The 12,463-nt window shown below is 45.3% G+C and overlaps 1 long non-coding RNA gene across 1 annotated transcript; it reads left to right on the top strand.

Annotated features, from left to right (window-relative positions):
* Positions 1 to 3,276: 3,276 nt before the first annotated feature.
* Positions 3,277 to 6,462, top strand: LOC123389878. The gene is made up of 2 exons (XR_006604560.1): positions 3,277 to 4,453; positions 6,244 to 6,462. It is a non-coding gene; the product is annotated as an uncharacterized LOC123389878 (long non-coding RNA).
* The last annotated feature ends 6,001 nt before the right edge of the window (positions 6,463 to 12,463 follow it).

The raw sequence follows: 12,463 nt of genomic DNA, 5'->3' as shown, positions 1-12,463 counted from the left end.
TTGATTTCCAAAACCCTCTGGGAAGAGTTGGGAAGGAATTCAAACAACCTCCCTCAGAGAAGGACCAATTGTGGAAAGCCGTGCAGACAAGCCACTGAGATCACGGGTTTTGGGAGTTTTGCTTTCCACCTGCGAATTCTGGGGGATGGGTGCTTTTCCCTAAGCTGGTCACGTTTGAGACCACAGTCCCACTGGAAGCCCACTGTCACCTCTTCCTCCACTCGCCCTGATGGTAAGCTCTCTAGGCTCAGGCAGCCGTTAATTTAAGGTAACAATTAAGTGCCACTAAATTGCTCTTTCAGTACCATCAAGGAGTCAACAGGAGAGCTTTCCTCTGCCAAACAATGAATCCCCAAAGCTGGACGAATGTTCCGAGCTTGACCCAATGAGAGTGGAGCTCAGAATCAAGCATGAGCCTACCCACAGCCTTTGGAAGTGATGAAGTCCATGAGCTCAAAGGGTCTGTGGGGTACCTCACCTGTGTTTCTTGTCCCTGAAGCTCTTGGAAGTCTCCTGTGGTCCCAGAGATGCCATCAAATCCTTGAGACAAAAATTCACCGGAGTCCATTTAAACATCAAAGTGGCTTTATTTAACAGTTCAGGAGTCAGGCAGCATCCCCTCTAGCAAGTAGAAAGGAGCTCGGCTGAGCTGTGGGGAAGGGGAGGTTTTTAAAGGTGGAAAGGGAGTGGAAAAAGGAAATGATTACCAAAGAATGACTTGTCTCCGAGGAGGTCACCTTCTTAAGCAGAACGGAAGGAGTCAAATGGGTGAATCATCTCATTCGTGCTGACCTTCTAATTCCATGGTGACTGGTTCAAGTTTGCATTCCTGGGGGGCTGAAATGGTGGTTAGGTTAGGTGTTTAATCTTGGTTTGCTGATGCTGGGGTTTAGTACAAGTGACCCCCTCTGGGGCATGCTGTCTCTTTTTAAACACAGTGTACAAGTCTTTCACCTTCTTGGTTAAGTTTATTCCTAAACATTTTATTCTTCTTGATGTTATTGTAAGTGGAATTGTTTCTGTATTTCCTCTTCAGATTGTTCATTGCTCGTGCAAGGAAATGAAAGGGATTTCTGTGTGTTGATTTTATATCCTGCAACTTGGCCAAATTTATTAAGTCTAATATGTTAGTTTTGTGTGTGTGTGTGTTGGAATCTTTAGGGCATTCTACATAAAAGATTATGTCACATACAAGCAGGAATGATTTTTCTTCTTCCTTTCCAATTTGAATTCTTTTTTCTGCCTAATTGCTCTGGCTAGAATTTCCAATCCTGTGTTGAGTAGAAGTGGTAAAACTGGGCATCTTTGTCTTGTTTCGATCTTAGGGGAAAAGCATTTTGTCTTTCATCATTCAGTATCATGTTAATCAATCCTTTTTCAGAGATGACCTATATAGTGTTGAGGTGACCAGTGGATTTTGTATTGCTATGACCATCTCTAAGATGAGGTTGGATATAGAGACTTAGAGCCATTGCTGTTTAAAGATTTTGTTTTTATTGGCATAAAAATATTCCTAGAAGGTGGGACATGTCCATTATTCCTCTGTGAGATGATTTTAGAAGGTACATTCTAAGAGCATTTAAAGAACACCAAGTCCCACTCTTCCATGGGTAGGATTTTATTCCTCACACAAAATCCTTTTCCAGTTCCTGTGAAGATAGCATCAAGGGTGTCTCAGTCGGTGGCTACTGCATTTTTAACGGTTATCTAATACTAAGTGATTTTCAAATTTTTTTATGATGAGCAAGCAAATTTCAGTTTCAATGCCTTTAGCAAATGACAGTATCTATTAAGAGTTTAACGATGTTGGGGCGCCTGGGTGGCTCAGTGGGTTAAGCCGCTGCCTTCGGCTCAGGTCATGATCTCAGGGTCCTGGGATCGAGGCCCGCATCGGGCTCTCTGCTCAGCAGGGAGCCTGCTTCCTCCTCTCTCTCTGCCTGCCTCTCTGCCTGCTTGTGATCTCTCTCTGTCAAATAAATAAAATCTTTAAAAAAAAAAAAAAAAAAAAAAAGAGTTTAACGATGTTATGTTATTTGTATTTTTTTGCCTTCTTTTTCTGATAAGTGGTATAGATTTCCAATTATTTAGAGCTGTGAAATAATTACAGATTAGAGGGATAAGGTTTTAATTTAAAAATAAACGTATTCACGTAATACCCAAGAGTTGACCCTTAAAAGGTCATGTCTAATGCATCAGTTTGATTAAGGACTACCTTTCTGGTACCCACAGAGGAGCTGGAAGCAGGTTCTCTTCTTACCAAGCAAATGGGCTTTGCATAGGGACTGCAGATCTGTAAGGTGTGGATTAAATATACATGAACTATAATGATCTCCAGCTTCCCTAAACCCACTGGGGAAGAAGATCCCTCGTCAAAAGGGGGCAGTAAAGAGCTATAATTTTTTTTCTTCAGACTGACCATTCTAACACACCCAGTCCCCAGTGAAGCTTGTGACTTATCTGTGTCCAGTCAGTGAAGATCAGACTTTCTATCAGTGGGCCTCAGTGTGAGAGAACACTGTGTAGTAGCGGAAAGAACTGAGTGGGCATCCCATTGTTTCTGGATGCCCTGGAGTACTGGCCATCAGAGTGTACCTAACTTTAATTAATGGAGGCTACGGTTCCTAGGGTGGGCCTAGCTGGGCTTAGTAACTAAGAGCAATCCTTGCGGCGCCTGGGTGGCTCAGTTGGTTAAGAGACTGCTTTCAGCTCAGGTCAGGATCCTGGAGTCTATGACTACAGTCCCTCATCAGGCTCCCTGCTTAGCAGGAAGTCTGCTTCTCCCTCTGACTCTCCCCATTCTCATGCTTTCTCAATCTGTCTATCTTCCCCTCTCTCTCTCAAATAAATAATAAAAGTAAAAATCTTTTTAAAAAAGAGCAATCCTGAACATTACATAATTCTGAGAGGCAAGCACCCTCTTACATTCCAACATACCACTGGTGTCTCCCCAAATAACTTGCAAAGCCAGTTTTATATTTAAGGAAGACCTTTAAGCTTCAGTCATGTTACGAACTATCTGGTGACAAGTGAAAAAAAACCTCTTTTTTTTTTTTTTTAAAGATTTTATTTATTTATCAGAGAGAGAGAGAGGGAGAAAGCAAGCACAGGCAGACAGAATGGCAGGCAGAGGCAGAGGGAGAAGCAGGCTCCCTGCCGAGCAAGGAGCCCGATGTGGGACTCAATCCCAGGACGCTGGGATCATGACCTGAGCCGAAGGCAGCTGCCCAACCAACTGAGCCACCCAGGCGTCCCGAAAAAAACCTCTTGATAGAAAGAAGTATTAGTGTGGAGGCTCCTAGCCCCACCCCCAAAGGGACTATCCAGGACCCCTGTATGGAGCTAGTCAGGAATAGTACCAATGGGTGTAGCACAAAGTCACAGAAGTGTCCCTGAGTGAGGCTGAAGCAGGATGAGGCCAGGCCATCTGTTCCTCTAAGATGGATGCATCAGTCCATCTTCTCTTGATGCTGCTGAGATTCGATTCACCCAAGTCCTGCCACTCCAAGTGGCTGATCGTCACGTGTCCTTTCAATATTACTTGGCTGTTGACAGGGAGAGAAAGTGCTGCTTGTGTGGAGTTAGAGGGACCAAACCCATATGATGAGAATTTTGCTCTGAAACCCTATTTAATGAACTTTTCGGCTGTAGACATTAATCTTGAGAACTTGAGTCGTGAATGTGCAACTGAAGACAGATCCTTTGTTAGTAAAATCTGGGATTCCATCGGCAAAGCTGAGGTTGATCTGGGGACTGCAGGGTCAGTGTTGAGGTGACCCCTGGCTTATGGCGGGCCTCTAGAGGGGGCTGGTGGGACTGAGATGTCCCCATGGTGAAGCTCTTGGAAGGAGCAGCTGGATCCCAGGCTCAGAAACTGAGCCACCCAGGTGCCCCTTGAATCCACATTCTTCAACACATGGCATATACAGCATGAGAAGGAGTGTAAGAGAGGAATTGCAAGGGTGCCAGGGGCTCCTGGAAGAGAGGCACTTTGTGTTGTAATGGAGGTGATGTTGCTGTGTTTGGAGAAGAGGAAGCCAAATGTCGTGAGTAAAGGATACAGTATCTTACAGAATGAGAAAAGTCCCAAACAGGATATGTAGCTCCCAGGTTCTCACGAAGGCACCCAGCTACCAGTGATACTGCTTGAGTGGAGATTGGATCCCCTCAGGTCCTCAAGGAAACTTCCTTAGGTCCTCATCATGGACATCCTGTTTCCTCTTCATATTTTGGGAGAAGCTGACCCTTTGGCTGCCTGCCCACCCAGAATGGCTCCCTGGTGACACCTAGCACATTCTTCTATGTTGACAGAGGGGTGACGTGAACCAAAGGGCAGTTTTCCAGGACCGTCATTGCCCAAAAGGGCCAAGCCTCATGCCTGCATGAAGATTCTTCTTGTAGCCCCTAATCCAGTCTTCCTGCCTGCCAGAGAGGCTTGGAGGGGATTCTGGAAAAGGTGAGCAGGAATTTCTAAGTGCCAGCAGTTGTGAGGAAGGGAGGAGAGAGTGGGGACATGTGGGGGAAGCGCATGTCATTGTGCAGGAACGTGGAGGGATGCTAGAAGCAAGAGGCAAGTCTGCAGGGACGGAGCATCAGAGACCACAGTGAGCTTGCAGGTTTATAGGTGACTGTGGACACATGAGCAGCTGTGTCCGTGAATATGAAAACCATACTGCTAGTTGTCCCCCATATCCATTATTCTACTCTTGTATGGTATAGACTTTTTGCTAGTTATGTAGCTTCTCAGAATCAAGATTTGCTTTGTAGTCTCCCTTGCAGCTTGGTTTGGCCAAGTGAGTAACTTCTGATCAATAGGATGTGAGCAGAAATGCTGTGAAGAACCTCTAGGGCATGCCTCTGAAGGGCAGGATGTGCTCTCCCCATGCCCCCTGGGTCCTCACTGGCATGGGCTAGAATGCAAGCAGGGGGGTGAACCATCTTGCACCACACCATCAAGGGCAAACCCCGTGTGTGGACGAACAGCAACATGGCGGGATGATCCCGGACCACACACACTCTGGAGCCTCTTTACTGGCCCTTACCTGCTTGTTCCAGATTGTTTCATGAGACATCAAGGAGGTTCTTATTTAAGCCGCTGTCCTGAGTCTCAGTAACAGAAGCCGTATGCAGTTCTGTCTTCGCTCCATACAATGCATGTATACCCACGTGTAATTCCGATACAGGCAATTTCTTCCCTGTAGAGATGGAATGTCTCCAGTTCAATATCTACATGTTTTCCAGCTCAAAAGACTCTGCCTGGCATGTTGCAGAGTGTCTGGTTTGTTTGGAAAGGGAAAGATGTGAGATTGACAGTGTTGAGGAGCTAGCTGTCGGGCCATGTGACATGTCCAGGAGAGAAAAAAGGGGTGCCTTCTAGTTAGAGACCTGACCTCCAGTGTATGACCTTGACCAAGTCCTCCCTGCCCACTTCCCACCGAGGCTGTACTTTCTTCCCACTAGAACGAAATAGTTGGACTATTATCCCTATAGATCCTTTTGACTTCAGAGGTTTGGAGTTGGTGGCTTTCACATTATTAGTTCTCTTCGCTTCTGGCCCCTGGAAATTCTTAGTATGTTTTCAAGAAGATGTATGCATCTGAGAAGCCTCTGAGTCCTGGTGCTTTGAGGTGGAGGCTATGGGAGTGAAGACCTGGAGGCAGCCAGATGCATAAAAGCACATGGACCTTCTGCTTCCGATACTCTGAATGTTTGAAGACTTGCGAACTTAGTCACAGATTATGTGTGACACAGGCATGAATTTGCTTCACAATGTTAGGGTCCAGAAAACTTCAAATTTCTTCATTTTCCTAAGTGAAATGAAATCTGGCTCTGAGCCCTGCTCCCATGACTGGTGGGATGGGCACTGTCTGTCATCATTGGGCTGCCTGCCCCACAATGAGACGGTATCAAATCTTCGAGCTCCTGTGGGTGCCAGCAGGGGTGTGGTTCTCAGCTGTCCTTGTGGGAAGTGCTGTGTGCAGTGGCTCAGTGGAGCTGTGGATCAGATAAGGACCTCCTTGTGGCCTTGAAAGTCTCATTCTTGGTCATCACACCTGGGATTCAAGTTTCACCCCACCCAAGGGGTGCCTCCTTTGGGACACTGCAAGGGAGAAGAGCACAGGTCTCCAGCACTGCAGGTGTGGCTTGCTGCATCCTCTTGGTCCTGGGAACTCCAGTTCTCAGCAAGCGTGATGCTCTCCTGTCCCCCATTCACCCACCCGCTCTTCTCTCCTTGTTCCTCTGCAGTGACCCCCACTTAATTCTGTGCTCAGTCTGACCTGCCCACTATGGACAAGAAGGACTCCTGGAATTCAGAGAAGCTCTGACCATTCCCCTGCCTCCATCCAATGACCTGCTTAGACCTTCAACTGACCCTGCCCTGGAGAAATATGATTTGAGCCTCATGTGTAATTTAAAATTTCCCTGTACCGCCCAAACACAGTGTAATAAAATGGATGAAATTTACTTTTTGAAGTATTTATTTATTTATTATTGTTTTCCTTAACTGAGTTTATTCACAATATTGGCATTTGAACACGTAATCAGTATGAATGTATTAATGAGATATTTTGCATCGGTTGGTCATACTATGCCATTGAACTCCAGTGTGTATTTGACACTGACGCCATATCTGTGGCTTGGACGAAGCACATGTGGAGCGCTCGGCAGCCCCATGTGCTAGTGGCTGCCACACTGGACCGTGCGATCTTAATACAATACAGCAGCAGCAAAATGTGGCTGGGAGGATGGGAGAAACAGCTGAAGGGGATTAAGAGGACACTTACCGTGGGCAGCAGCGAGTGATGTACAGAACTGTTGAATCACTGTGCTGTACACCTGGAACTAATAGAGGGCTGCATGTTCACTACACTGGAATGAAAAGTAATTAATGAAAAAATAAAGTGACTAATTCAGTGGCATTTAGTACATTCACAGGGTTGTGTGACCATCACCTCTAACTGGCTCCAGAACATTTTGACAAGAAACCCTGTGCTCATTAAGCAGTTTTCTCCCCATGGCCCTTCTCTCCAGTTGCTAGCAACCCATCATCTACTTTCTGTTTCTGTGGATTGCCTATTTGGGATATTTCAAATAACTGAAATCATTTGGTATGTGACCTTTTGTGACTGGTTTCTTTCACCTAGTGTAGTGTTTTCCCAATTCATCGTGTTGACACCTGTCAGTACTTCATTCCTCGAGTGGGGTTCCATTGTATGGATGTGCCCCATTTATTTGTCCATTTCTCCTTTGATGGATATCCTGATGCTGCTCTGGTCCAAACGAGGGCCTCTTCCATACAGAAAAGATGCAGGGAGCTTTGCTAGGGAGCATCCATAATTGTGTAAAACATAGAACACCACATTCTCAGAATCCCACCTAACTGCTTCGGTCTTTCCTAATTTTGATTTGTCTGCATTGCCTTTTCTGAAGACTCGGCTCAAGTATTCTTTCCCTTAGGGAGCTCTGTCTGATTTATTTCCAGGCTACGTTATGTTCTGTGTCTTCCAGAGGCTTTTTATAGTGAGAATTTGTTGAAAGTTTGGATTCTCAGGATCTTTGATCTCCCTGTGTTTGGAGAATTCGTTCATTCATTCGTTTGTTTGACAGTGTTTACTGAGAGCCTGCTGTGTTCCACGCACCGTTCTTGGCACTGGGGACACAGCAGTGAATAAAGCAGATGCACGTCCTTCCTTCTGGAGCTCACATTTTGTAGGGAGAGATAAACAAGCATATAAATAAGTACACATATAGTGTATGAAATGGTTGTAAGAGCCATTGGGGGGAAAATATAGCATGGGAGGGTGAGGACAAATGCTAGGGGAAGGAAGCATTAGAGTTTTAAATAGAGTGGTCTCACTGAGAAGGTGACTTTTGAGCAAAACCAGGAAAGAGGGCTTCCCCTTACTGTAAGAGTTTTGGTGGTGGGAGACAAAGTGGGTCTCCAACTGTAGAAACTCACCAGGTGAGATGCTCAGTTTCCCAGCATGCCTTACAGCTAGACTGAGGGTGAGGGATCTAGAATAACTGAATCTTTGGACCCCAGGAAACAAACTGAGGGTTTGGAATCGGAGTTGGGTAGGGAGATGGGGTCATGGGGTGATGGGTACTAAGGGGGGCATGTGTTGTGATGAGCAGTGGGTGTTTTACTCAACTAATGAATCATTGAACACTACATGAAAAGATAATGATGTACTATATGGCTAACAGAACTTAATTAAAAAAAACAAAAAGCTGAAAAAAAAAATAGAATAAGTGAATCCAAAGACTTTTCTTTGGGATCTGGCAAGGTAAAGAGTGAGAGAAGCTATCCTGTCATAGCTGCTGGCTCTAGGGCCATGGGAGAAGAGGAGTCCATTGCAGCTTACAGTGTCAGTGCTGGGGTAGTGCTGTTTAACTGAGATGGCCAGTGGTCCCTGAGCAGGGCTGCAGAGTGTTCACCATGGTCGTTTTGAGACTGGGGTACTAGCTGCACTGAGCCTCTTTCTGCCTGTTTTCTGAGCCTTGTTCTTTGGGCTCTCTGGTGCTTCTGTGAGCTCCCGGGGATATGTCCAGCAAATTTCTTTCCTGCTTAAATAAGCCAAAATTGGTTTCTGTTACTTGCAGCCAGTAGCTCTGACTGGCACATCCCTATTCCATCCTGCACTTGCCACCTCTAGTGCTTCTCTCAACACGCTGTAATGCCTTGTTTATGTGTGTGTCTCCTGTTTACCGCAGGCTGTTGAGAGGAGAGAACACATACTTTTAATTCATCCTTATGCATCTGGTGTCTAGCCTGGTGGTTGACACACGGTAGGAGGTCAATATGCTATTGTTGATTCTGTGAATGAATAAGAAAAAGAAAGAATAAATGGAACTTCTTGAGTCCATGCTTTTCTTCACAGCATCCTTCCTTTCAAATAAAATCAGAAGCCAGGGGCACCTGGGTGGCTCAGTGGGTTAAGCCACTACCTTCAGCTCAGGTCATGATCTCAGGGTCCTGGGATCGAGTCCCGCATCGGGCTCTCTGCTAGGCAGGGGGCCTGCTTCCCTTCCTCTCTCTCTGCCTGTCTCTCTGCCTGCTTGTGATCTCTCTCTGTCAAATAAAGAAATAAAATCTTTAAAAAAAAAATCAGAAGCCATATGCAACCATGCCAAGGCACCTGTGTCACTCAGTCTAGAGTCCATCTCTTGCAGTGAAACATGTAGATCAAAGGTGAATGCTTTTCCATTGCTGTCTAAAGCTGCTTTCCACCAGGATGCCACTGCAGAACTCATTGTTTTGAGGAAGAGATAAACATGAAAAAATTAGTCCTCAATTTCAGTTCAAAAAAGGGAAACTGAAGATCTCTTGCACATAGAATGGAACAGCACATCTAGACCCTGACGAGGAACTGATGATCTTGGGTATATCACTAACATTGGCCCCAGTTTCTTCTTCTGAAAAATGGGGAGATGAAGTTAGATCAAGTGTCCCAGTAGGTATGGTCTTGGCATTCTGGGCTGGATAACTCTTGTTGTGGAAGCTTTTCTGTGCATCGCAGAATGCCTAGAAGCATCCCTGGCCTCGACTCAGTAGACGCCAATAGTATTTCCCTCACTGTGACCAAAGGTATCCCTAGACATTGCCAGATATGCCTTGGACATAAAATCACCCTGGTTGGGAACCACTGAATTAGATGATATTAAATGATAAACAGTTAACAAGTTTCCAGGCTGGAGCGAGAGTTGGGGCTCTGCTATCTCCTGGCCCTAGCCCTGTGTGTGGCATTGTGGCTAGCATTCAGTACAAGCTGAATGAGGGAGATGAGCAGTTCCTTCCAGCTAGAGCAGTTCTTTGGCAGGAGGAGAATGATGTAGGTGGTGAAGATCCTTATCATCCATATGACTTCCCCTATTTGGGTATTGTTTTACATTCCTGGATAGAAATGAACTAAAAATACAGTCCAGCCCTATGAAGAAATAGAGGTCTGTCTGGCAGTTTAGCAATAAATAGTGACTATAATTAATTCTGACAGTGATCTCCTGAAAGTTAACTCTGAATTTTATGAATATGAAAAAAAGTTTAGTTGAAAAGAATGTGTCCAGATTTGCAAGGGAGAGCCCATGCCCCCAGGGACATACAGCTGGCCCTGCACCAAAACTCCCACAGCACCGGGAACAATGGGCTGACCACACAACTGTCTCTTAGAACCCGGGCTTGGGCTTCTGGCAGTTCTGATCAAGCCGGCTTTCACGGGGTGCTGTTCCACTCTGATAATCTCCAGATGTGTCAGAGTGACACTCCAAACGTCAACCTCTCTGCTGTGAATGACCTGTTGTTAAAGCGTTTAACAATTAAGTTAACTAGAGGCTTGTTCATTCATTAACAGTGCACTCCATGCAGAGCAGCTAGGTCTGTGCAGTTACAAACACTCTCCACAGGGACCCTCACATCATACCAATGGGCTTTCCAAGGAGGACTTCTTGCAACAGGACACACCTTTTCACACCTTGCATGGGTTTGGGCTTAAACAGAGAGTTCACAAGAGTTTCCTCCATGCATAGACTCGTCCCACAAATCTCAGACTTTCTGGTCTTTGGACTCATTTACAAGAACCCCGAAGAGCTCCCCTTTATGTGGGTTCTAGCTAGAGCAACTTACAGAATTAGACATTTAAATGAGGAAGCAACTTAAAACATGCATTAATTATTTAAAAGTAACAATAGCAAATCCATTGCATGTTAAATAAATAATGGGTTTGTTTTGTTTTGTTTTGTTTTGTTTTGTTTTGGTAATGAAAAGCCACCCTCTTCCTGAAAGATTTAGTGAGAAGGGTGACATTGTTCCACAAATTTGCAAAGCTCTGGAATGTCTGGCTTAATAGGAGACAGCTGGATTCTCACATCCGCTCCAGCATTCAGTCCATGGTGACATCTTCTGGAAAACTCCACCAGAGTTCAGGAAATAATGAGAAAAAAAAGAAAGGTGACATCTTAGTAGTGTAAAGAACATTATAGGAGTACCTGGGTGGTTCAGTTGGTTAAGGGTCGGACTCTTGGTTTCAGCTCAGGTTGTGATCTCAGGGTCCTGGAATCGGCTCTATACTCAGGGAAGTCGGCTTCCTCTCTCCCGCTGCTCCCCCCAACCCCCCACTGCTCAGGCACTCTCTCCCTCAGATACATAAATAAATCTTTAAGAACATTATAGGTATTATCTCATTCAGCCTTCCCGATAAAATATCTCAGTAATATGAAGAGGCCCTCCTCTTTCCAAGTAGAGAATGTGGGCACCTTCTTTATACCAGAACACAGACCAAGAGTCCCCCCAACTCGGAGAGTCCCCCCCTCTCCCCCCACTGTCGTGAAACCACTGGCAGATGGAAGGCCACCCGGGTGTTTGAGAACTATGACCTGGAGAACAACAAAACAAAACAAAAAAAAGAAAGAGATAGAGAGAGGAGGAAAAAATGTACAATTTTTCCTTGTTGGATCCTCATAAAGAAAAAGGTTTGAGATTCTCAGTGACAACTAAATGCGAAGCAGGCTGCTAACCCTCAGGGTTTAACTCCAGGGTGAGGTGGGGAGGGAAAGCAGCCCCAACCCTTCTGAGTGAGTCCAAAAGTCACCTCATTAACATAACAAAAGTCACCTTACTTTCTCTTATCTGCCCCCAAAATTCTGAGGGCTTTTGGAAGTTCCGTGGCAGAAATGAAGACAAATGAAGATGAAGACCACATACATATCTTTGATGGAGATCACATTTATTATAAATCACAACATCAGTATCACACAGGGTTACAAAGGACAATCTTTTAACTTTTTTTGTTTAATATCAAATTACTTGCCGAAGTTTATACATCAGGAGGCTTCGCATAAAACCCAGATTTACTTTGGGATTTCTCTGAAAAAATGGGGCACTTTGGCGATATTGGGACTGCATTCTTCAGTGGAGACAGTAGGCTGGGACTAGCTCCTGGGAGGTAATACTTGGGCGAGGACCACAGCGTCTACCACCGGGGAAGCATGGACTGCCTTTGCACAACTCCTTGTTGGTACATTCTCTCCTGTTTTTATGCTTTTTTTTTTTTTTTTTAAGATTTTATTCATTTGAGAGGGAGAGAGCACATGTGCAAGCAGGATCTGGGGGGATGGGGAACAGAGGGAGAAGCAGACTCTCCACTGAGCAGGAGCCCGATGGCAGACTCAATTCCAGGACCCTGAGATCGTGATCTGAGCTGAGGGCAGACATTTAACTGACTGAGCCACCCAGGTGCCCCTCTCTCTTTTTTTTTTTTTTTAATTTTTTAAGTTTATTTTTTATTTTTTATAGATTTTATTTATTTATTTGACAGACAGATCACAAGTAGGCAGAGAGGCAGGCAGAGAGAGAGGAAGAAGCAGGCTCCCTGCTGAGCAGAGAGCCTGATGTGGGACTCAATCCCAGGACCCTGGGATCATGACCTGAGCCGAAGGCAGAGGCTTTAACCCACTGAGCCACCCAGACACC

Source organism: Mustela putorius, unplaced genomic scaffold (assembly GCF_011764305.1).
Source record: "Mustela putorius furo isolate JIRA1106 unplaced genomic scaffold, ASM1176430v1.1 tig00004041_pilon_pilon_pilon, whole genome shotgun sequence".
Taxonomy (NCBI): Eukaryota; Metazoa; Chordata; class Mammalia; order Carnivora; family Mustelidae; genus Mustela; species Mustela putorius.
The sequence above is the reverse complement of the archived record's forward strand: the minus strand, read 5'-3'. Positions and strand labels throughout refer to the sequence as shown.